The sequence below is a fragment of the Epinephelus moara genome, chromosome 2 (genome assembly GCF_006386435.1).
Source record: "Epinephelus moara isolate mb chromosome 2, YSFRI_EMoa_1.0, whole genome shotgun sequence".
Lineage (NCBI taxonomy): Eukaryota > Metazoa > Chordata > Actinopteri > Perciformes > Serranidae > Epinephelus > Epinephelus moara.
The window spans coordinates 35,855,550-35,880,619 of record NC_065507.1 but is presented as its reverse complement, the minus strand read 5'-3'; the positions used below and the strand labels follow the sequence as shown (position 1 = coordinate 35,880,619).

Genomic DNA, 25,070 nt, shown 5'->3' with positions numbered 1-25,070 from the left:
GTCTTCTGCTTCTCAGTCACCATGGTGTTTGTTTGTGTGTTTATCCGGGAGTTACTGCACTGCTGCTACGTCAGTCCGACTCCAGTCAGACTAAGTGGATACATGCAGTTTGATTTTCAATCGAATTATCTAGGTGTGTTAGTTGAGTTACGGATAGTCCAATTTCAGTCAGACTAAGCTGTTTACATGCATTTAAAAGTTGGACTAAGCTCTCAAGCAGCATGTAAACATACTGACTGTGTCATGACTTTAGCTGTTTCTCTTCTCGTGTGCTGAGCTGAACTGCCAATCAGAGTGATTTCACACGCTAACAGGCTCCAACATTGATTCAACATGCTGAAGGGCTGATTGACTGGTTGATGGATTTAACAGTTTCATTGGGTTTGCCAACATTAAGGTGTGATTACTCCTCTGGTTTTGCAGGAATGATCCAAATATAAATAAAAGGGAACGCAGTGGTGGAAGATGCACTCAAATCTTTTATTGAAAGTGAAAAGTACTAATACTACAATTTAAAAAATACTCTGTAAAAGGCCTGCATTAAAAATCTTATTCAAGTAAAAGTACATAATCATGCAGAATGGCCCATTTCAGAATAATATGTATGACATTATTGGATTATAATTATTGATACATTAATGTGTTTATCACTTTGATGTTGCAGCTGGTAAAGGTGGAGCTCATTTGTATTATTTTATATAGTGCTGGGTATCTTAACCTATAATAATATATTATAATTTGTGAATTGATTTATATTTTTATTGCTAATCTGAATCTGCAAAGTTACTAAAGCTGTAAAAATAAATGCAAGTAAAAAGTACCATATTTCTTACAAATCAAATTTATAGAGCAAATTAAAGAAAATGTGAGGCACTGACCAATTTAAGATAAATGATTAAAACAAAAATCTGTAATAGCAACAGACAAAGTTGAAACCATTTCATAGTTATTAATTCTTAAAGGGACTTAGAGGCACACACACACACTGCCCCCTCAGAGAGAGTTTACTCAATGTATTATTTGTAATAGCACAGCACAAACAGTCACTGTGCCTCCTTCAATCAATAATTAAATCACCAGCTGAAGTTGTCAGCAGTCGTTCTTCCTCCTGAAGACGAGTCTTGTATGACTCAGCAGCGCTGGCCGTCCCGTCCGGCCTGCAGCAACAAACACTCTGCTGCAGCATGAACCTTGTTCACACCTCTCCATCAGTCACAGGATTCACTGTTTCTTCCTGTTCTTTTCCTCTCTCTCTGTCTGTCACTCTAAAATGAGCCATATGGGACGAATGGGAGAAGTTTTTCAATGAAACCTTGAACCTTGAATAAAAAATAATCCAGCAGTGGAAAGCAACTAAGCGCATGTGCACCTAGCACGTGACACCTCCTCTCCCACCACCACTCTCTTATGCTCTCCACATACACTTCACTTCATCATACCCATCAAAGCTCTAGTCAGTCCCTCTAGGATTTCACAATGTTAAGATCTCAATAGTTAATGCAAATTCAGCCGGTCCCCAAGAATTCTGCGTCATCTTATAATTTTGTCCAATCACCACAACTGTACCGCAAATTTGACTTTTTAAAAGACGCAAAATTTCCTTTCATTGTAGAGCTGCATTATGCCACCTCACTGTTCAGTATAAGAAGTACAATTGCAAAATTGGAGAGAGAGTTGTCCCCTTTAAGACTATGAGATAGTAACAGTGCTGAAACAACGTCTGTGTAAAAGGGGCAGCTGGCATCACCAGGAGATTTACAAAGTAGCTGTAGCAGTTAGCAGCTAACTCAAAGAAGAAGAATAGAAGGCTGAAAATGTCTGCAAAGTGGGGAAACAATCATGTCCAGGAGCTCCTCACCCTCCGAACAGAGGAGGATCAGCCCCCATATAACAGGGACAGTAAATGATTGTTATTGGCAAGTTTTGCTATTGTTATTGTTTATAAAGTGCTGCCGACGCGTGTGATATGTGTCACATTAGAGGCTGATGCTACTGTGTTATATGTCACACCCATCCTGCATCTTTTGCTGCCACAATGCCGGCATGCTGTATAAAATCATTCACTGGAACAGGATGATGCCACCATTGTTTGGTTCTGTGTAAAAATGCTAAGGCAGCGTAAAAAGGGACTTTATAGTGCGATTTCTGCGTAAAAAAAAAGGGCATCCCAAATATTTTTGCAATTTTCATTTGCCCCTGCCATTTCATTGAAAAACAAACAACCTATACATCGAAACATGCATCACAATTTTTCAAGAAAGCTACCATGGCCACAACAATCATAAAATCAACCTGTGAAATCCTGGATGGACTGATATATGACTGGTATATTCTGACTGTGATGATCACTTACTGATGAAGATATTAAGGTGAACTTCGTTGCCAGGACTAGTGGTGGTACACCAACTACAGCCCGACTGTTAGCATTAGATCTTTGCATCATTTCCCCTTTTATTTGATTCAAATAATAATAACAATAAATATGTTTTTCTTTGGTATCATTAGAGATGAAACTACCCAGCAGAATATGAAGTAGTTAAAAATGACCACCTTTACCAGCTGCAACATTAAAGTGATGACCATATTAATATATTTATGATTATTATCCAACAATATGTAAAACATTATGTTGAACAGAGCTTTTCTGCTTTATGTATATTTTGATGGAAATACTTTTGTACTTTAACTTGCAACAGAGTGTTTTTACACTGTAGTTTTGCCACTTTGACTCAACTGAAAGACCCGACTACTTCTTCCACCACTGCATCAGGTCTCTCTCCATCACATCCCTTACCCTCAGGTCATGTGTTTATCAAACCTTAGAGTAAAATCAATGCATTTCCATCCTTCAGTTATGGTTTCCTCTCACTGAGAACATTAAAGTCTTTCTCTCTAACGCACTTTTTTTTTTAAAACCATTTTCAAAAGATAATTCATAAATGACACATTTATGATACACCAGCAGTGGACTGACTCTGTTGCAAACTGCCCTTTTGCACTAAATGTCATGAAGCTGATCTTCTGCACTGCAGTTTCACACTGTAGAGAAGGACAAGTGATTCTCATTCAGCAGTGGCGCATGATGAACTCATCAGAGGACATTAGCAGGTGTAAGTGGCTGAATCAACACAAAGCTGATCTCCAGTCAGGCCTCCCAACTGCAGCGTGACAGGAATATGTCTCAGGTGCATAGCAGGTTTCTGTCTGACAAAAGAGCTGCAGCTCAGCATTGGAAGAAGACTTCAGATCCTTTACTTCAGTAAAGGTACAAATACAAGCCTTAAAGTACTCGCACTACAAGTAAAAGTCCTGCATTCAAAACCTTACCTGAGTAAAACAATGTATCAGCAAAATCTACTCAAAGTATCAGCCATAAAAGTTTTCATAGTGCAGGAAAATATTCCGTCAGTGTTTTACTATCATATATTGTAAACACATTTCATCAGCCAAAGGAGAGAGTGAGAAACATTTTATCAGCAGTAAATTAGATGCTGCAGATTCAACTCTGTTGTTGGTGATGTGTGCAGCAAGTTGAGGATGAGGAAAATTGAAAAATTGAAAAATTAATCAACTAAAATGCAAAAAGTTTTATGATTTGTTTTGCGGATTTTAGTGGGTCTGAGTACACAACATCTGTGAATACAGTTGCTGTGGGAAAACCCCAGTTTATATTTCCTCCTAGTATTATGTTATAAAGTTTGTGTTTGAATTCTGCCCGGCCCCTAACCACTGTGCCCACAGATACTGTAATACCACTTTTATTTTGTTAACATCCCCAAAAATATTGTGCAAATGACAATGATAAATGTCTGAATTTATGGTTTTACATTTCATGCTGTAAAGCCTGATATTTATGAAGTGTGATGAAACAGGCCAGGCTGTACTTTACAGTGAATTTTCACCCTGTTCTCCACCACCTCCGTCCGATACACTTGACCCCCTGTTCAAGTAATTAGCCGGCCAGTGGTCACTGGTAGGATTGATGATGAAGCTCTGCTCCGTACGATCCAATCAGGACTTTCATTACTTCAGAGGAGGATGGAAATCAGTGAGGCTGCTCCACAAACTGCTAAGCTGTGGAGTCATTTTGGAGCGAGTTTCCTGTTTGAGCAGTTTTGTCCAAAGTGTTTCTCATTTTAAACACAGTTTAAAAGTTTGCAGATCCTCTACTTATGTAAAAGTACTCATACCGCATCATTTACTTATCTATGAGATGTAGTGGAGTAGAAGTCTGAAAAAGCATTAAATAGAAATTGTCAAGTTAAATACAAGTACCTTCAATTTGGACTCAAAGGGATAGTTCAGTTTTTTGAAGTGAGCTTATATGAGGTTCTTATTCATAGACAGTATATTACAGACAGTCGATGTCACACTCCCAGTTTGGAGAAGCAGACTGGAGTCCAACATGGAAGCTAAATAATGTACTACTGTGGAGGGGTCAGCAACAAAATGTGTTTTAGCCACCTTAAAAAAAACCTCCCACCTGAAAACATCAGTATCAGTTTAAGTGTATGCTATATTTAGAACATCTTCACTGCTGTACCTTGCTGTCAGACAGTGATTTCCAGCAGGAGAATGAAGCCGTTATATTGCTCTCTTCAAAGCCAGACTCCATAGAGAAATATAGAGAAATACAGTAATTTAACATATGCTGCTGGGATACCACTGCCGCAGTCAGGTTTTTTTTTGTTGTTGTTTTGTTTTGTTTCGTTTTTTTATGTGATATTGTCTGACTTGGGCATTTAATGAAGCTCAGCGTAAGTGCAATCAGGAAGACTTTCTTTATGCTACATCCATTCACAATTCTCTCTCTGTCCCACTCCCAACCAGCCACCAATAGCCAATTAATCTTTGCCACAATCTCCTTCAGCCCTTCATGTTGCTGCTGCCAAACCTTAAATCTGTTCTCCTCTCTGCTCCTGTCAGCTGTCATTTTAGGCAGAGTCACCTGCCACCTTGTTCACCTCCAGTCACCTTATCCAGAGCACAGGACTAGCTCATCAAAAGCCCACTCCTCTTCACATCCAGATCCTCAGCTCCCTCTTCATCTCATCTCATCACCACCACCAGCGTCTAGACTCCATAAAAGGAGTTCCCTAATCTACTACATCATTACCACCCCACTGGAATAGATGACATCATGATGGGATCTAATCACCAAAGCCTTTCCACATTTCTCATACATACTATGTGCATATGTAAATAAATATACTTTTCTCTCAGAACAAGTCTCTCCTGGTTGAAAAAAAGGTTAGTTCAGATTCACCAAAGTCACACAATCACACAAACTAACTGATCCAAGCATGCAGTACACCAGCAGCTCCTGTGTTCAGCAAGCTAAAATTATTGTATTTGCTAATGGAGTCTGGCTTTGGCAAGAGCACAGATGGGGAACTGATGCTGTTAACTGCTTTATTGTCAGAATGGGTTGTCTGGTAAAAGGTAAAGCAATGAAAATGCTTTCAATATAGCATACACTTAAAATGACATTGATTTTTTTTAGGTGGCTTCAACTTTGTTGCTGACCCCTCCACAGCAGTACATTGCTTAGCCTCCGTGTCAGACGCCAGCCTGCTTCTCCAAACTGGGGGGGTGTCGATCGACATCTACTGTATGTAATACACTGACTATGAATAAGAACTACATACAAACCAACTTCCAAAAACCTGAACTAACCCTTTAAGCAAAATACATGAGTAAACAACATTCCACCACAGAACCTAAGATATGTCACTGCCTTTACTTTTAGTTGTTCTCTAGTTTTTCTCCACATCTTCTACACAAAGCAAAAGAGGAGATGGAGATAGAACCATTCCCTTTTTATAATTTGTTTGTTTGTTAGGATTCCCAGTAGCTGTGCCAGCACAGCCAGTCTTCCTGGGGTGCCTGATATTTATAGATAATAGGTTTACAAAAATATGCTTTTAAAGAGGACTTTTGGAGGAGGAGAATACAGATAATTTAGCCAGCTTTTTCAGAGCTTACAACCTGCGATATTGTATGACTGCTTCACCTTTGACATTCAACATGACCTTTATTCAGTTCACATCCAAATAAATTCATATTTACAAGAACAGCTTCATGTTCAACCACACAAAAGAACTTTTTACAGTAAGAGGAAAAAAAAAACAAAAACAAATGTGAACACATAGAACACATGATATTAAAGGACAAACATGCGTCACGGTGTAAAAGGGTATATATAAATGTATACAGGAAACTACTGAATGCAGCAAAGCAAACATGCCAGGGAATGAAAGCTGGAAAAGAGCAAGCATGCTCAGCAAAACATCTCCCCAGATAAATAAAGAATGGAAATAAAACTTGGAGAATGAACACAGGGAATCAGCAGTTTCACCACATTCAGAGTGTATTGATCTTCATTTGCAGGGTGACAAGAAAAAGTCGCTGATACCTGAGAATCACCAAATTTGCTTCCACTGCAGGATTAACTGAAATGAAGCCAGACACTTGTAAAGACACACACACACACACACACACACACACACACACACACACACACACACATAAACACAGACATTGTTTGAAATCATACAGTTGTTTTATTATATAAAGGTCTCATCCATCCATTTTCATCTGCTTATCTGGGGCAGAGTCAAAGGTGCAGCAGGCTGAGCAAAGTACGCTAGACATCCCTCTTCCCAGCAATGCCCTCCATTTCCTTCTGGGGGATCCAGAGGTGTTCCCAGGCCAGATTAGATCTGCCCTGGGGCCTCCTACCAGTTGGACATGCCTGGAAATCCTCTAACTGAAGGCGCCCAGGAGGCATCCTGATCAGATGCCCGAACCCCCTTAACTGGCCCGTTTCGACACAAAGGAGCAGCAGCTCTACTCCGAGCTCCCTTCGGATGTCTGAGCTCCTCACCCTATCTCTAAGGCTGAGCACGGCCACCCTATATCATGTCATTCTTTTAGTCACTACTCAAAGCTCATTACCATAGGCGAGGGTTGGAGTGTAGCTGGACTGGTAAATAACTCTCTCCGATCCCAGAGGGGGCAATCCACCGTTTTCCAGCAGAGAACCATGGCCTCAGATTTGGAGGTGCTGACTCTCATCCCGACCACTTCACACTTGGCTGCAAACTGCCCCAGTGTGTGCTAGAGGTCATGATACAATGAAGCCAACAGAGCCACATCATCTGCAAAGAGCAGAGATACAAATCTGTGCTCCCCAAACTGGACTCCTTCCTGCCCTTGGCTGCGCCTTGACATCGTTCCCATGAATTTCTCAAACAGAATCAGTGACTAGAAACAACCCTGGCAGAGGCCAACACCCACTGAAAATCTGTTTCACTTTGTGCAAAGTATGCAGACACAGCTCTCACTTTGGTCATACAGAGACCGGATGGCTCATAGTAACAACCCTGGTATCCCATATTCCCTCAGTACACCCCACAGGACTCCCCATGTGACACAGTTGTAAGCCCTCTTCAAGTTCACAAAACAATGTAGACTGCATGGGAAAACTCCCACAACCCCTCCAGCAGTCCTGCAAGGGTGAAGAGCTGGTTCACTGTTTCACAGCCAGGACGGGTGAGGCTTCCTCTGAGTCCTCAGACTTTGCCTCCTCCACAAAGGATGTGTTGACTAGGTTCAGGAGTTCCTCAAAGTGCTCTTTTCACCGCTCAACAATATCCCCAGTCTGGGTCAGCAGTTCTCTCCTGCTGAATGTGCACCACTCTCAAATGTTTTACATCCATTTCAAGAAAAGCTCCGTTTTATAACTTAATACCTTTAGAAACAGAGGGTGAACAAAATGATCTATATTAGTTTTAATAAACTCATTGTAGTATACTCAGTAGAATATAAGGAAATGTACATGTTATTTCAAAATAAAACTCTATGAATATAAGAAGGCCTTTTAAAGTTAGTATCAGTTGTTTGTGGGCAGGTTATTAGATTGTTTTAAGTAATGTTTTCTGAACGTATTCATGTCAATAAAAAATACACATGCCGTTAAGGGACTTGAACTAAATTAGGTTTTGTATCAGTGAAGAGAAAAACTTGTGATGAAATGGTTTTGATTTTTCAAAGCATAAAATCATGGGAGAGAAATAACTTATGGCACCTAAAACCCAAAATTATACTTAATATTTTTCACTTTTATAATCTGTCTTAAATAAACAATAAGTCCCCAATAGGCCCAGTTTTGTATGCATTTACCCCTAACATGGTTTTCAGACTCCACTTACACTTTAATTTTCTGGAGAAAATGTTTGTAAATTAAAACTACTCTGATCTGTTCTCTTCTTACTGATACTGAACCCTAATTTCAGATTAGGTCCCTCTGAAGAAAACCATAACCACATGTAGACTGTAGCCTTAAGACTATTTATTAACAATTTTATCCTTTTGTCATGGTGTATTGTCTGTATGTTTTTTATGATACCTGCCTTAGGACAATGGATGAAATTTAGCAACTGTGCTAACTCTGGCATATTCATATTGATGCTTTTTGTTGATATGTTGATTATTGTGCATTGTCCTAATCAAATAAATAAATAAAAAATAAAAAAGTTCAGAAAGTATGACCAAAAAATGTGAAGACATGCCAAACATCCAGAGACACACAATTGACACTAAGATTAAAGTTTTATTTTGAAATTACACCCAAAAACAACATTCATTCGCACATTCACTCATTCAGTGGGCCAACTAATATTAGAGGACATTAAAGTGAACACTGAGCCCCTGCATGTGTTTGTATCCCTATTAGGAAACAGTGCGGCATTACAGTTGAGTGTGTGTGTGTTGGATCACTAGAGGTCAGTGTTACACAGGTTAAACTCTGCAGTGTGACAGACAGCAAAATGTTTTATACAGTAATGTAATAAAGTACATTCACTCAAGTACTGCACTTAAGTACAATTTTGAGGTACTTGCACTTCATTTGAGTCTTTTCTTTTCATGCAACTTCATACTTCTACTCCGCTACATTTTGGAAGCCAATATTATACGTTTTATTTAATAACTTTAGCAACTTTATAGATTCAGATTATTAATACAAAATATAAAACAACTAATAACTTATAATGTATTACATAGGTTCAACAGCCCCACAGTATATTAAGTCATTAAAATGAGCTCCACCTTTACCAGCTGCAACACTGATGTGATGAACACATTCCTGCATCAATCATTATAATTCAATAATATAATATAAATTATTCTGAAATTAAATATTCTGCATATTGAGTACTTTTACTTTTGGTACTTAAATAGAGTACCAGAGTAGCAGAGTATTTGTTAATATTATTACAACTTCTACTGACATAAAGGATCTGAGTGTTTCTTCCATCACTGGATGCTGTAAATATTGTAATTGTAATTCAGCAACAAAGCAAATTTTAGCCACCTTAAAAAAAACGTCCCACCTAAAAAAATACAGTAGATGCCAGCCAGTACACCCCCAGTTTGGAGAACCAGGCTGGAGTCTGACACAGAGGTTAAGCAATGTACTGTTGTGGAGGGGTCAGCAACAAAACATATTGAAGCCACCTAAAAAAATCAATATCAGTTTAAGTGTACTCTATATTGAGAGTATTAACACAGATTTACCTTTCCACCAGACAGCCTGTTCCGACAGGGAGGCCGTTAACAGTCTCAGTTCCCCATCAATGCTAGTATCAAAGCCACCAGACTCCATTGAGAAAAACAGTAATTTTAGCTTGCTGAACACAGGAGCTGCCTCCATCAGTTAGTTAGTTTATGTTATTGTGTGACTTTGGTGATTCCAAACTAACATTTTTAAATGCCAAAGTCACACAATAACTCAAACAAAACAATTGATTGAGGCAGTGGTAGAGCAGCAGCTTCTGTGTTCAGCAATCTTAAATTACTGTTTTTCTCATTGGAGTGTGGCTTTGAAGTGAGCAATATAATGGCTTCATTGTCCTGTTGGAAATCACTGTCTGACAGCAAGGTAAAGCAATGAAAATACTCCTGTCAGACTCCAGCCTGCTTCTCTAAACTAGGGGCGTGTGGACTGACATCTACTGCATGTAATATGCAGTCTACGGAGAAGTACTCCAAACAACCCCACTTCAGAAAATCTGAACCATCTCTTTTATCTGCAAAGTAACTAGCTGTAAAATAAATGTAGTGCAGTAAAAAGTACATTTCCCTCTGAGATGTAGTGGAGAAGAGGTACAAAATACAAAGAACAAGTACCTTGAATTTGTACAGTACAGAACATTAGTCCAATTTGTGTAACAAAACAGCACCAAAAGTAATTATTTTTGTGTGCTGACCTGTGTGACACTTCAATTTGAAATCATAGTTTATGAGCAGCATTGAAAGGCAGCACTATTTCACACCGCCTGTCTCTCTATTGATTCAGTGAACCAGGAAACAATCAATAAAATCACAGCTGTCCTGTTGACCTACAAAGGAAACAGGAGCAGGGGGTAGGGGAGTGTTGTTGGGCTGTTTTAACCCTCTAACATGATGTCTAACATGAGGCATTAGCAATAACAATACTCGCCTAAGATTTCAAGACTCTATTTCCCTTTAAGACAGTTTAATTTGTGCTTTCTACAGACTTTATACCCAACAAAACTGCCCTGAAACAATCACCCAATGTCCTTATTCCTCTCAGTCTGTGTCAGCAGCACCATCAGCATCGTCTTCATCCTCAACCAGCAGCTCCTGCAGGTCAGAGTCTGATTCCTCCTCAAAGTGGAGTCTCAGTTCAGGAGCGGTGTGACGACGAAGAACCCTGAACATGTTACAGGAGCCTGGTGCCTTATCTTCATCTCTGTTATTCTCAACCTCTCTGACTTTCTGACTTGTGTCAGAGGCAAGAAGTTCAACAGGGCTTAGTCTGGTCTCCAGGAAAGGTCTCCCAGCTTCTCTGTCCCAATGTGGCGCCATAACACGTTCTCCATCATCCAGGAAACATCTGTTCCTGAGCATCAAGGGGCTGCACATCAAGCAAGGTTGCAGAGACTGGCACATGTGCAGGTGGTCACTGGCCGCAAGGTGAGGGTGTCCTGATCCAGCCTGGAGCAGCAGATGTCTGAGAGTCAACCACCTCCAGAACCCACTGAAAGGTTTCTTGGTTGGCTCTTTGGAGGTGTATTTCCTCTTCAACCAAAGAGAGTGCCACCTTCTCCAGACTGTTCTGACTCGGCAGCCAAGTGGAGAGTCAACGCTCTCCTTGGTTTCAAGTTTGTCTTCCTGGATGGTAAGCATGCTGTTGCAGCCCTCCTCCTCTTCCTCATCCTGGCAGAGCAGCAGAGTGTTTGGCATGACTTGTTTTGGATAAGGAGACAGCTGGAGGAGAGGTGGTATGATTCCTCCAGCTCTCCTTACGCCCACTTTGCCACTCTCCCTCTCCCCAGCCAGCTTTTCCTTCAGTTTGAGGGGTGTTAGGGTTGCAGATCACATGCTCGGCCCAAAGCAAGTCACACACTTTCTCACACAGGAAGCAGCCCGAGTGACCTGATTTAGTGAGAGACGGACCCTGAGCCGTTCCTCTCTCATTTCCCAGCTCCAGCTCTCGTGGCTCTATCTCTGTGTGATTGTTGACTGTGAAGTCACTGCTCCTCCTCATCCTCACTGGGCAGCCACATCTGCTCCTCCCACCTCCTATCTGCTCGTTCTCAGCTCCTGCAGGAGGACCGCCCCACAACGCTGTGTTGTCACCAAGCCATGATGATCCGCATCTGCTCCATGCACGAGGACAGTGCGTCTACCTCCTGAAATGTGCGCAAAGGGTGAACTAAGAGACATCAGGAGCATCTGTCTCTCTGCTTCTCTCTCCCAGTGAATCAATAACCAGTCCTGTCATTTCTTCAGCTGTGACAGTGCAGTTTATCACAGTTTGACTTGGTGAAAGTAGAATAAAACCATTGGAACTTTTCCTACCGTCACAGACTGGAGTAACTCATGCACTTATGGAAAACTTTTCTGTGTCTCTCTACTTCTTCCATCCTTCTGTCACCCGGTGCCCCGTCTTGTTTAGTGTCAGTAAGCTGGATGGCAACAGCTCGTGATTCTCTACCACTCTCTATTTTGATTTTGTGTTGTGCATAACAGAAATGCAGACGGCACACAGTAGTTTAAAATGTTTCAGTTTGCTTGCACTGCACTGCAGATTAGTCCTGTGAGTGTATGTGGGTGAGGTGCAGGGTCAATCAATAATGGGACCTAATAACAAATTGATTTGATGGAAAAGATCCCCAGGCGTACACCGACCTCTGATCCCCTTTAACCACCTTATTACCCTCCATACTGACTCAGAAAAATACTGAGCCATGTTGAGCCATGTTATGAGTTTGTATTTTTGTGTTGTACGTTTGTTGTGAGTTTGATTTTTTGAGTGCAGTGTAAATGGACTTTTTCATGACAGGATGCAATGTGAAGTGAGAAGATTAAAAACTTGCTCTTACCTGTAAAAACACTTTTTGCTGCGTGTCTTGCACAGTTATTTTTGCCACAATCATTGTGACAAGATGTAATATGGAGCTGTGCAACATGGGGAAGTGAACTTGGTTGCTGTGTTCAGTATTTGATAAATAAATCAATATTTTGAGAGTAAATAATCACAATAAACTGTAGTAAATGTATAGAATTTAATCGCATATTTGTGAAATAACTTTTTGTTTTTTTATACTATTATAAGATGTTCATTCTTCTTATTTTTGTAATAGCATTTTATAGGACTCTCAACAACTTTTCATGAAGTTGCTGAGCTTGCTGCAGGCGGTATGTGATTGGCTGAAAGGTGAGAGGACAGTTGTGATGGAATGGACCTAAGTACATTTACTGTAGTATTATACTTCATTACATTTTCTCCTTACTTCTACTTTACTTGAGTATTTCCATTTTATGCTACTTAAAACTTTTACTCCACTGTAATTTAGAGGCACTTTTTAACCTCACCGATCAGAGCCTTACATCTCATCTGTTCCTCTGCTCTAAAAACGTCAGATCTTTAGTATTTATGAGATCAATATTTCTCAAATTTGTGTTTTTATTCATAAGATACATTCACGTGAGGGTACAATTCCCAAGCATTTCAAGACATACTTTAACGCCAATAGAAGGTTCATTCTTACCCAAGTCATGAATCTCCAGATCTTCATCTGCCCAAATTTCTCACTTGAGCAGGTCAATTTTCGATTGCCTGATTATGGAATGGCTTTTCCCATCTGGCATAAAAGTTGTCCCCTATAATAAACATATTAAATATGCTTAAAAGAACATTTGACTGCTGTTTTGTAACTCACATGCACATACACACATTTTCATACAAATTACACACTAATTTTCTTTCAGCTTTCAACGTATATATGTATGTATGTATGTATATGATGATATGTATATATATAGTTTTCATATGAAAAATATGTGGAAAGCATGGCATGGCGAGAAAGAGAACGGGAAAAAAATTGGCCTTAGTTTAGAATTTTATATTTGCTGTGCCTTTGCTTTCTACTTTCTGTTAGTCTTTTTTATTGCATGCTTTGCATCTGCACTACTCTAACTTTGTATTGCAACTGCTGCACTGAAATTTCCCTTGGGATAGATAAAGTTCAAACATATTTATCTTATCTTATCTTGTCTTATATTATCTTATCTTGCATCCGACATTACTTGTGTAGGTAAGTTATGGAATCAGAACATACTTAAAAACTAAAAAAGCGTGTTTATTATATCATTATAAGCGATGCATTCTCCATACTGCTGGTAAAGGTGAAGCTTATTTCAAATAGGCCTACTTTAGATATGTTTATGTTTTGTTATTGTTTTTCTTTTTGTACGATTTAAAACACACAAAATGTAAAAAATGAGTATAGAATAAATATAATAGTAACACTCAGTATACAGTGCAGGGAGAGGTAGAAAACTGAGGGGGCTTATTTTAAGCCTCCACCTAATAAAAGGTAAGATTTCACAATGTTATAAGAACACAAAAATTAAAGAAAGAAAATGATATGATTAGCCTACATAAAGGAAATAGCAAACTAATAACATATATACAACAATGATAAAACAATAACTATATATATATGTGTATATATATATATATATATATATATATATATATATATATATATATATATTATATATATAAATGTATCTCGACCCGTCGCTGACTCGGTTGCCATGGTGCTTAGCTGCAGTTTCCCGGATGTAGTATTTTCCCCTGTTCAACATGGCGTCGGGAAAGTGAGACTTCGGCTAATGTTACACAGTTTGCCCAAAGTTAGCCCGCGTCTGCTCTACACAAACAGTGTAAAGTTTATATCCATACCGCGGTGGCAGCAGAAAAAAGTTTTCCTGTGAGTTTCGGGGTGAGTAAGCACATTTGTTTTTGATAGTTGTAGTTTGTTGTGCGCTAGCTTGTGGCGCGTCTCTGTTTAGTTGCTAACAGCGGCTAACATTAGCCGCTTTCAAGTCTGGGTTTGAGGAGACCCCAGTAACCTCCGGTATGGTCTCTGTGTGTGTATGTGTGTGTGTGTGTGTGTGTAATGTTAATAGCACCTTGCTGTAAGGTGTAAGGCTGGAAGTTTTAACGCTATGGCCAAGGTACAAGGTGATGAGTCAGTTGTGAAAGTTGTGAAGCAATTAAAAACCGCAGCCCTGGGCACCTAACCAAGCTAATTTTACGTTAACACCGTGTTTCTTTGCTAAGACCCTCTAAGCTCGCTGGTAGGCTTATAGCAAATCCAGGAGAAAAGCTGGTTCTGGTAATTGTGGCTTTTCTTATCTGTCTGCCTTCTACCATGAAACAGTGCGGCCAACTTGTCTCGTTGCTTCACTTCTCTATTAATGCTAGCGGTGGGATGATTTACTCCACTAGCATTACATCTCAGAGGTTAATATAGTACCTTTCACTGCACTACATTTGTCTGACAGCTGTAGTTACTTTCTGAGATGACAGTTTTTCATTACCTTCCTGTTCAGTAAAAAACACGTATCTCCATATTTATTGATGTTGCGTGTTTGTCATAAAATGAAGGATGAAATGTTCTTTTATGTGTTGCGAAAATTCTCTTATTCTTAATTTAAATAAACTCTTCAGAAACCCTCTTGGATCAGCTGGAAAATGCATCGTCACAAAGCTGAAACAGGGCTGTTTTTCTGACACCATGAAAACCTTTAGAGATGCGTGGTTCTAATAGGACAGTGATGCTACAGACATATGATGGTCTAATAGAATATGGTGCATTGCTGTAGCTTAAACTATCCAACAGTATATAAAGGAGTTAACATGAGCACAATCATAAGCATCTACAGCAGTAATATTAATCCAACAGTATCAGCCAGAATAGGAAAACACTGACAGGGAACATTTAACTGCACAATGAGTACTTTTACTTTTCATACTTGAAGTATATTTTGCTGATAATACCACATACTTTTACTAAAGTACTAAGTAAGGATCTGAGTACTTCTTCCACCGCTGACTGATAATATTACAGCACACATATACGGGTGCATTTAACTGGTTCCTATTAGCCACGGCCCACGATTGTGTTAAACCTTTATTTTCACCTGTGAAGCAGGTGTGTGTCTCAGTCCTGTCTGGCCAAGCTGAAGGAGGAAAGAGGATATTGTCTGTCTGGGATTATATTAAGTTACTTTCTCCCCTCCGGGAACTCACTTTATATTGCACCAGTCATTTATCCTTATCGTCTTGTCTTTAATATTGTTCCCTCCTCTTCCTTTTTCTCTCAGCTGTCAGGTATGTATGTGTTACGCCTGAGGCATTTGCATGTGTGTGAGTGTGTGTGTGTGAGTGAGTGAGTGAGTGGAAAAGAGATTTTGCGTGCAGTTAGTTAGTCAGCAAGGTTGTGCGATTAGTGCTGGGCACATTGCACATTCCTGGGATGCCAAAGCTGTATGGAAGGTTCCCTCTTCTCTCTCACATAACCCACACACTATACCCCAGCAGTGAGAACTTTTATCAAAGTCACCCCCCATCTCTACATCATGCTCTGTGAGTTATTCAGCAAAGATGACTGTGTCAAGAAGGACTGGGTGTCAGGTTGAAAAATCACAGGGAACTAAGGGTCAGATAACAAAAGTTGCACTAGTAGATCAGCATATTATTTGTATCAGAAGATTAGAGTATAGAGTATAATGGCACAACCATCAAATTAGTAACTAAGGAGAGATGGATCTTAAAGGGTGACAGCGGAGTGGATTTTCACTCCAGTCCTGTCCTACTCCCACGAAAAACTCCTGTCTCATACCAATCCCAGATGAATGACTCCTGTCCCATCCCATTTCTGTGTTTTCTTTTTAAATAATAGAGAAAATGATGTTTATTCATATAAGAACTGCATATTTTATATAAAAACAAAGCATGTTAATTAACTACACAGTATAGTGTAATGCTCAAAGAACTTCTAACATAACAGCTGAAACAGTTAGTGTGCATATTTGTTATATTTTCTATAGAATCTTTTTTATATTTTCATTGTAATTTTTCTATTCTATATTTATGTCCATTACTATTACAGTACTTTACCTATAACTTTACTTAATATGTTAATTGTATGTTTATTGTATGCAAGAAACACCAAGGCAAAGTCTTTGAAAGTGAAAACCTACAGGTACATGTTAATAAACCTTATTTCTGATTCAAACTGCTACAACAATGTGACAAATTACTAGCACTTAGTCCATTAGCTTGATGCTCACACATAACGGAAATTACCATTTACGGAAATTGGCATTGTGATCATGATATTATCCTAACAAATGATTCATTTTACTTCGCATGCATGATTCCTGGAAAAATGTCAGCTTCTACTGGACCTCAGGAAACTATGCCACTATGGGATGGAAATCCTTAAAAAAAATATGAATCTCTAAATCTAATATCAGACTAGTGAAATAAGTAGCATCTTGTTACTGTAAGATTATTGATGTTGTGAAAGCATTCAGATTGTCTGTTTAAAACCAGTGAAAACACAGAATAAAATAGTTTCACTTTACAAATCAGTATTTGGCTCGTCGCAGATGGGCCGTTAGCCCAGCACCTGCTAATGCGTGGTCACCTTTTTTCTTTGATAACCTAAGATCCAGATGTTCAGGAGGTTTTTACCTGGAGCCCAATTATCTGCAGAGGTCTCTTGCTCACCAAAACAAATGGACCAGGTGATTTAAACCAGTGAAAACACTGACTAAAGCAGTCTAACATTAAAAATCTGTGTTTTTCCAATGCTACTCATCGCAGAGGGGCTGCTAACTATGGTGGCTGTGGTGCCTATCTAGAGTTAGTGTGAGGTTTATGTGTTCGGAGTAGGGATGGGCATGAATTTTCGATTATCAATGATTAATTGTTAAGGATTTTGATCAATCGCAAATAATTTTGTTCGATAGTTGCTAGGGATGGGCAAACGATCAAAATTCATTATTTGATCATCAAAAAAATTAACGATCAATCATCAATTAATTGATAAGAGAGTATTTCAAAAGAGAGAAAACAAAAGAGTGCAGTGCAGACTGTCGCCGCAAGAGAGCGCGGCTGCCCCAGTTTTGAGCTTCAACCCCCCAGGCCAAAGAGGAAGAATGGCGCGCATGCGCAGTTCACCCGTGGGTGTTTACAACCGTTGCCAGCCAGAGTTACAGGCTTCAGTTTTCAGCAAAACCTCCGACTTTCAATGGCGTAGTGTTTTCAGAGGCCTCAAGGGAAGCCGGCGAGGCTTTGGAGAGCGATGACAGCCTCCGTCTGTTTCTGATTTTTTGCCTGGCATAGGTCCAGCGGGGGTCTTGTAGGCCTGTCGAGCCGCCGTGCTCGCCGGGCGGAAGGGTCTCGTTGGTACGGTGACTCGCCGGGTGGGGGGTCTCGTTGGCACAGCGGCTCGCCGGACCTATGCCAGGCATTGTAGGGGAAACACTGCGACTATCGATCAAAATTATTTGTGATCGATCAAAAGCCTTAACAATCAATCATCGATAATCGAAAATTGATGCCCATCCCTAATAGTTGCAGTGTTTCCCCTAATTACAATGCTACAGGCCCGGCGAGCTGCCGTGCCTACGAGAACCCCCTGGACCTATGCCAGGCAAAAAATCATAAACAGATGGAGGCTGTCATCGCTCTCCAAAGCCTCCGTGGCTTCCCTTGAGGCCTCTGAAAACACTACGCCATTGAAAGACGGAGGTTTCGCTGAAAACTGAAGCCTGTAACTCTGGCTGGCAACGGTTGTAAACACCCAGGGGTGAACTGCGCATGTACGCCATTCTTCCTCTTTGGCCTGGGGGGTTGAAGCTCAAAACTGGGGCAGCTGCGCTCTCTTGCGGCGACAGTCTGCACTGCACTCTTGTTTTCTCTCTTTTGAAATACTCGCTTATCAATTAATCGATAATTGATCGTTATTTTTTTGATGATCGAATAATGAATTTTGATCGTTTGCCCATCCCTAGTTCGGAGCTACTGTAAAAACATGGTGGTGCAACATGGTCGACTTCGTAGATGAGGCCCTGCTCCCTTTATAGATATAAACAGCTCATTTAAAGGTAACAAAAACAAGACAATCCTTATCTACACAAAAGAAAACATACTCTGATGTTATATTCCATTGCTGCCAATATTTCCCCTTAAACCTGCAGCATTGGACCTTTAAGCCTCTTTCCCACTGTACAAAAAACCCACTAACACCAGCAACATCTGGCTTTTATATGTAATGGGAAAGGTTACAATCGGCAATCCCTCCTAGGTAGAATGACTGCAGTAGTCACAGGTATTTACCGCCTCAAGCTCCAGTCAGCAGTGATGGAAATTCAGTGCCCAGGTGTATGCACTATTTTGCCTCTTCTCCAGCATGATACAATGACGCACTGCAACGAGGTCTGTCTGCACCGAGTTTTAAACCTAGACTTAATAAGTAAAAGATTTAAAAAAGGAATTAACCGTCACATTTCATTGGCCTCCATGCTACTTTCTGATGTTTACTAACCTGTTTTGTGGTGCGTCTGTGACTGTCAAATGTGATAGACCAGAAAAACAAAAAACGAAACAAAACAAAAAAACAGAAAGGCACACTCTTCTACTGCAGAGCTACTGGCAATGGGAAAGTAGTCTGTCACCCATTTTTAGTGGTGTTTTTCCATATTTAAAAAACCCCCACGTACACATATTAATATTGGTGGAAAAACAGTATTAGAGACCTTTTCTCACACAGATATGTAGAAGGAAAGAGGAAGCCTTTAAAAATGCATTTGATCAGTTGCCATATAACACACTATTTCCCTGCAGGTTTTACATTTACTGTGTTTAGATTCAGGTTGCACATAGAAGTGAACAATAGCAACACCTGGAATCCACTCAGATTGATTGTGCCCAAGAAGCAGATTGTGGGGGTTTTGTTTTTGATAGCCAGCCCAGATTTGGAGGAGGGGTATTTATAGTGGATCACAGTAGGGTTGAGTCATGACAGCAGAGACTATCAAGAACATGAGGACTGTTGACAGACGTGTCCAGCAGGGGGCAGAGCTGATAGCAGGAGGTATGTTGTCATTTGTCGACCTGAGGGTTCCTCAGAGAGAGGGAGACAAACACAGCTGCTGTTTAGGCATCTTTCATGAACTTTTTGAAGCTCTTACATCAACAGTGAGTTGGCAGCTAGAGGCTAAAGCTGTGAATGATCATACTGAAAGCAAGTGACATCGTCCTGCCCATTTGAGGTGCTGTGTGGCAATTTATTTATCAAACATTAAATTGTTAGCCTCATCTTCTGTATTGCTATTGTTTTGCCCTATTCGTGTCCTTGCTGGTTGAGTGAATGCAGTAGTGGATGAGCAAGCATGAAAACATTAAAAGTTTCATCTTTCTCCTGGTATTGGGTTTCACAGAAAAAAAAGAAGGCATTTGCTTGAAAAAGAAGGAGGGTGAGAGAAAAATGTAGTCTAGTTATGTGAGAGCAAGTGAAGAAAAAGCTGGACAGAGAGCAGTGGATACATTTTCTCTTCATGCAGGTAGAGCTGGGTGTTTGTGGAGAGTCCAGAGAAGGAGGGAGTTTGAAGAAGAGAGGCGAGGTGCAGAGCCAACACTGGGCCAGATTCAGTTAAAGGCTAACAGCCAAACAACCAGATCTGCAGAGAAAACACAACAAAAAACACAGACTCCACCTTGTATCAGGGGAGAAAAATGTTTTTGTGCAAATGAACTTCCATTCTTTATTTCTCTCAGTTTTTCTGTGTATAGATTTTGGTTATTGTGTGGTTAATTCCTTGATTTCTATGTCTGCTTTATATTTCTTTGACAGGATAGTTTATCAGACCATATGTATTATCATATTTTTGTCTGCAGAATCAAAAGAAATCAATCAAAACAGCCCTAGTTGCTTGTTTACTTATTAAATGATCCATGACACTGAGGTATTTCAACCCCTTTAAAAGCATATTAAGTATCTGAAGACAGAGGATCAAATTAAACTGACTGGTAATGGATAAAATAAGCCCTGGGAGGGTCATATCAGACCCAACGTTATGATTCTCCCCTGTAACAAGGAGAAAGGGCCAGGCTTATTGCCTTAGAGGAAAAAAAATCCTCTCAGGAATGACTGCCGCAGCCAACATCAACACAGCCCTCTAGGTGCTCAGGAACAGAGGCAAGAACACCGTATGAATAAAAGACATATTCAATATCACAACAGTGACAGGCCTATTTTTGAGACTTTGTTTCCTGGGTTTCAGGCCAGTGTTATGTACAGTGTGCAGAGAGATAAACACGCATACTACACATTGGCCAAACAGAAAAAAGACCAAAGGTTTTTTTCTGCGTTTTTTGCTCAAACATTTAACTTAAAAAGATGTTCTTTCTGTCATTAGACTGTAATTCTGACCAAAATCTCACCAAATGATGTTAATATTCAGCTTAATAAATGCACAAAGCTCCATAATAAACATATAGTCTCTCTTCTTCTCTCCTGTTTTTTTTTCTTCATTTATTTGCATGTAAATACTTTGCTAGTCATCTTAGTTCATCAGGCTGTATTTGTAAAGTAGTAGTAGTAGTAGTAGTAGTGGTAGAGTTGCTGTAAAGACTTTCCTTTATACAGCAACATGCCAATGTTAAGCTTCCTGTATTTGTTTTAGAGCCTAGTTGAATGTGTTAAAATACGATAATTGCTTTAGAGCTAAAACAATTAATTTGATCAGCAGAAAATGAATAACTACCCCAATGGTAACTATTTCTTTTAATATTTATTTATTTATTTTATATTATTTATTAATATACTGTATTGTATGTGTATATGTTTATATGTAATTAATATATTTTTAAGCAAAAATGTGTAACATTCTCTGGTTCCAGCTTTTTAAGGATGATGATCTGCTTCAGTGCTCTTGTTTATATTACTGTAAAGTAACTGAATATTTTCATGTTATGGACTATCGGTCACACAAAACAAGCAGTATAAAGACGTCCATTTATGAAGTTGTGATGGCATCTGGCACTATTTTCTGACATTTTATAGACCAAACAATTAGCCTAACTGATGAATCAAGAGAATAATCATAAAATAATGAAAAATCATGAAAAAAATCATTACATCTCGATTTTAGGGTTTGCTGGTTCTACACAAGCCTAAACCAGTTGGATTTAATGCAAACCAGCTGAACTGGCGTTTGCCATTGTGACTTGTTCTAGCACAGTAAAGGTAGCCTACATCAGCAACCTGTGATGATGGCATCATGTTGCTAAATCCAACTTGTATTGCATTAGTAGTATTAAACCATATGACAATATGATTAACACCATATTATGTTTATAAACAAACTAAGGGAGATGCTAGTGTCTGACGGACTGTGCGCTGTCTACTGCCAAGCTGAGGCTGGGTGTCGACCGTCAACATAAAGGAGATCAAGAAGAAAAGGATAACAAGAGCGCTGCTCGTGTCCCTCAAACCACCGGTGCTCATGGAAGGGTTAAAAATCCAGAAGGCATAAAAAATCAAAGTCCAGGCACTCAGGTCGGTTTGGAAAAATTAAAAAGCCTTTATTTAATGGGCAAGAGTCATTAAAAACACCAACTCGTGTTGGCTTGTGCCTTCCTCAGGGTGTATGAAGGAGTATGAATAATATGTATGAATAATAAAGGAGATCAAATTTAAGTAGAGGTGGGAGGAGGGTGCACGTTGTGTTTATTTACTAGAAAGTTCATGGGGTTTTTGGGGTGACGAGACCAGACATGGGAGAGTCAGTCTCCCACTAAAACTAAAGCTGCACCAGTATGGCAACATGTTGGATTTAAACCTGACAAAAGGTGTGCTAACTGGCCATGAGTGACCAAGTGCACTGTTTTGAGCTGAACTTTCATTGGACACCTGATTCTGTTTATTCCTGTTCTTGCTTTGAGAATGCAGTGATGGATGAGAAATGGATGATCCATGAAGTTCAAATAAGGAGTCCTCTTTACGAAGTCTCCTTATTTTGCTACAAATCAAAAACAAATAAGGTGTCAGCTGGCCAGAGGGAGATCACCAGGGAGCTGAAAGTTTCTGGTAAATGGCCATTGCCAATAACAACCTACTTGCTGTTGGCTATATTGTATGTCGTTTGCAGTAAGCATCACAATGTAAAACGTGTTTTCTGTTTAATAGGTACAAACATAGGAAGATAGCAAGTGTGCTACTTACCCATCTTTAAGTGGTTACGTCTCCAGGCAGATCTTGAGCGCACAGCTGATTGGTACATGATTTGTTTACATGATGTAACAGAAGGGCATATTTAACGTATTCAGTGTGGACAGAGAGCTTTGATGTTATGCAATGCTATAGTCTGACACTTGTTTGCTGTTGGGACACGGCCTCATTATGTTCTACTCAGGAGCTGCTGCTGAGCCAAGTGCAACACCTAGTGGTAAAATTCAGTAAACTGGTTCAGTCCAGTCCGGCTCTTCATGTAAAACTGGTTTGAACATTTTTACACAGGCTTAACTCTTCATTGCAGCCCTAAGTTGCTTCCACTGCAGGTAATTGATTTAATTGTGTAATAGTTTGTTCAGGCCAAACTCTGTGTTGTTCCACCCTGTGTGTCTTTCTCCTCGCACACAGCAACAGAGTGAGGTTTTGTTCTTGTGTTTGCATGTAAAGTTGTTTTAATCTCGGCTGAAAAATCAAGCTTGGGCCTGCATGTTCCCTGTGATATGAAGGTTTCACAAACACACACACACACACACACACACAATACACAGAGCGTTCTGGATAGTGGCTGCGTTTCACCTCAGTTGTACTGGTGTTGCAATGTTAGTGAATGGCAGTATGTTATAATGGGAGGAGAAAGAGCTGCTTTCTTTTGTTGACTTCTTTTTTTTGCTCTCCCATAACACTGGAATAGTCTGGATGACGTTGTTGCAGTATTCTGTTTGTAGTTTTCTGTTTGTAAATAACTATGTACTTTATCAGTATCCTGATGTTGAATCCACTGTCTGTTACCCCTTCAGACACTGTTTACCAATCTTTAAGATTATCAGATTTTTCTATAGATAATCGTAGTTTTCAACAGTTCTAATCTCATGTATTTAGCAGAACTGCCATGTAGCCAGTGAATCTCAGACCAGCTGATGGAGCAATGACTGGCCACACTAATGACAGGGGAGATTGATGTAATGTTTGACCTCTTTACAACATCACCTCATTGTCTCTGTTTTTGACAACATGCCATCACCATGTAATGATGGTGCTCCAACTGAACCATGTGTTTTACAGTATGTTTAACATGAGAGTAACATTGTGCAACAGCATCAGCAAGTTATGATGTAATGAGTTATATGTTTTTAGTGCTCTGACTGTCAACTGGAATCTGATTTTGGTGTCAGATTTTACCAATCAGCCTATGTGCTGGTCATGATTTGTATTTTCTGGCTGTTTGGGCTTCAAAGGTCACAAGTGCAACATATGAAACATTCAGGATTTTCCCTGTCTCATCATGATGCCTAGGCAGTACGTACTTTGGGGAGTGGGCAGCTATAGCTTGTGTAGTTTAACACAGTGTAGCTTTATGTTTTCTTTTGGAGCTTGGAGCTTTGTCTAAATTCCAATAAATGCCTGCAGCTCCTTGTCTCGTTGCTTTACCTGTTTAACACCAGTGTATCCCCTACCATTAAAATGAGTCTAGGGGTCACCCGCTAATTCTGATAATAATATTGACATCATCACTGTTTTCTCATCTCTCTCATTGCTTTGAGCTACATGGAATTCTGCGGCTGCTAAGCTCATGCCACTGCTGCAGATGAAAGGCCACAGGAACTGCAGCCTCAGTCCACTGATTAGTGACCAGTCCAATTTGTGAATATATGTATGTTTTTGGCAGTTTTCCCCATTGCTTTTAACCCTTTAAAAATGGACATGACATGGAGATTGTTGTCTGCGTGATCCTATTTAAATCGATCTAAATTAAGAACCATTATAGCAAGAGTATTCATTTTTTTGCAGCAGAAAACTAAGGCTTCTGCCTTCCCTGTCATAATGTTATGACCTCATGTTGGTTTATCTTATGTGGGGTGCAAACGTTCGTTGTAAATATACTGGTATTTCCCCACATTGTTTGCGGGAGATTGTTGTTTTTATGATCCTGTATGGATCAATCTTAAAAAAAAGACGTAGTAACTACAAAATTCTTTTTGCAGCAGCAAGCTAAGGCTTTTGTCTCTCCTGTCATCAAGTTTTATGCTGCTCATAATGATGTCATTGGGCTACGGTACATGAAAACGCCAGAATGATGATTCTCATGAATCTACAAAATGATGAATCTCTCAAAAATTTGCGTTCTGCTCATATCCCAAAAACAAAATGATGTACATGTTCAAATAACTTATGCAGTGTTAATAAAGATCTTGTTCATGTTGCAACATTTAAAAATCTTTTTGATAAATATGTTATGTGGTTTTTATGTAAGGGATAATGTATAATGAGCCAGTGAATACTGGGAAAATAACTCCCGACGGGAATATGTATGTATGTATATATGTATATATGTATATATATATATATATATATATATATATATGTATGTATGTATGTATGTATGTATGTATGTGTATATATATATATATATATATATATATATATATACATATATACATA

At 39.5% G+C, this 25,070-nt stretch overlaps 1 protein-coding gene across 2 annotated transcripts in view; it reads left to right on the top strand.

The window, feature by feature from the left end:
- The first annotated feature begins 14,179 nt into the window (after nucleotides 1-14,179).
- pak4 (p21 protein (Cdc42/Rac)-activated kinase 4) overlaps nucleotides 14,180-25,070 on the top strand; it is a 60,315-nt gene continuing 49,424 nt past the window's right edge. Inside the window, exon 1 of one of the 2 annotated variants that reach the window (XM_050060991.1) lies at nucleotides 14,180-14,321. The gene's annotated coding sequence lies outside the window, so the exon portion shown is untranslated. The remainder of the gene's footprint in view (nucleotides 14,322-25,070) is intronic. The other variant, XM_050061009.1, reaches the window with a different exon arrangement.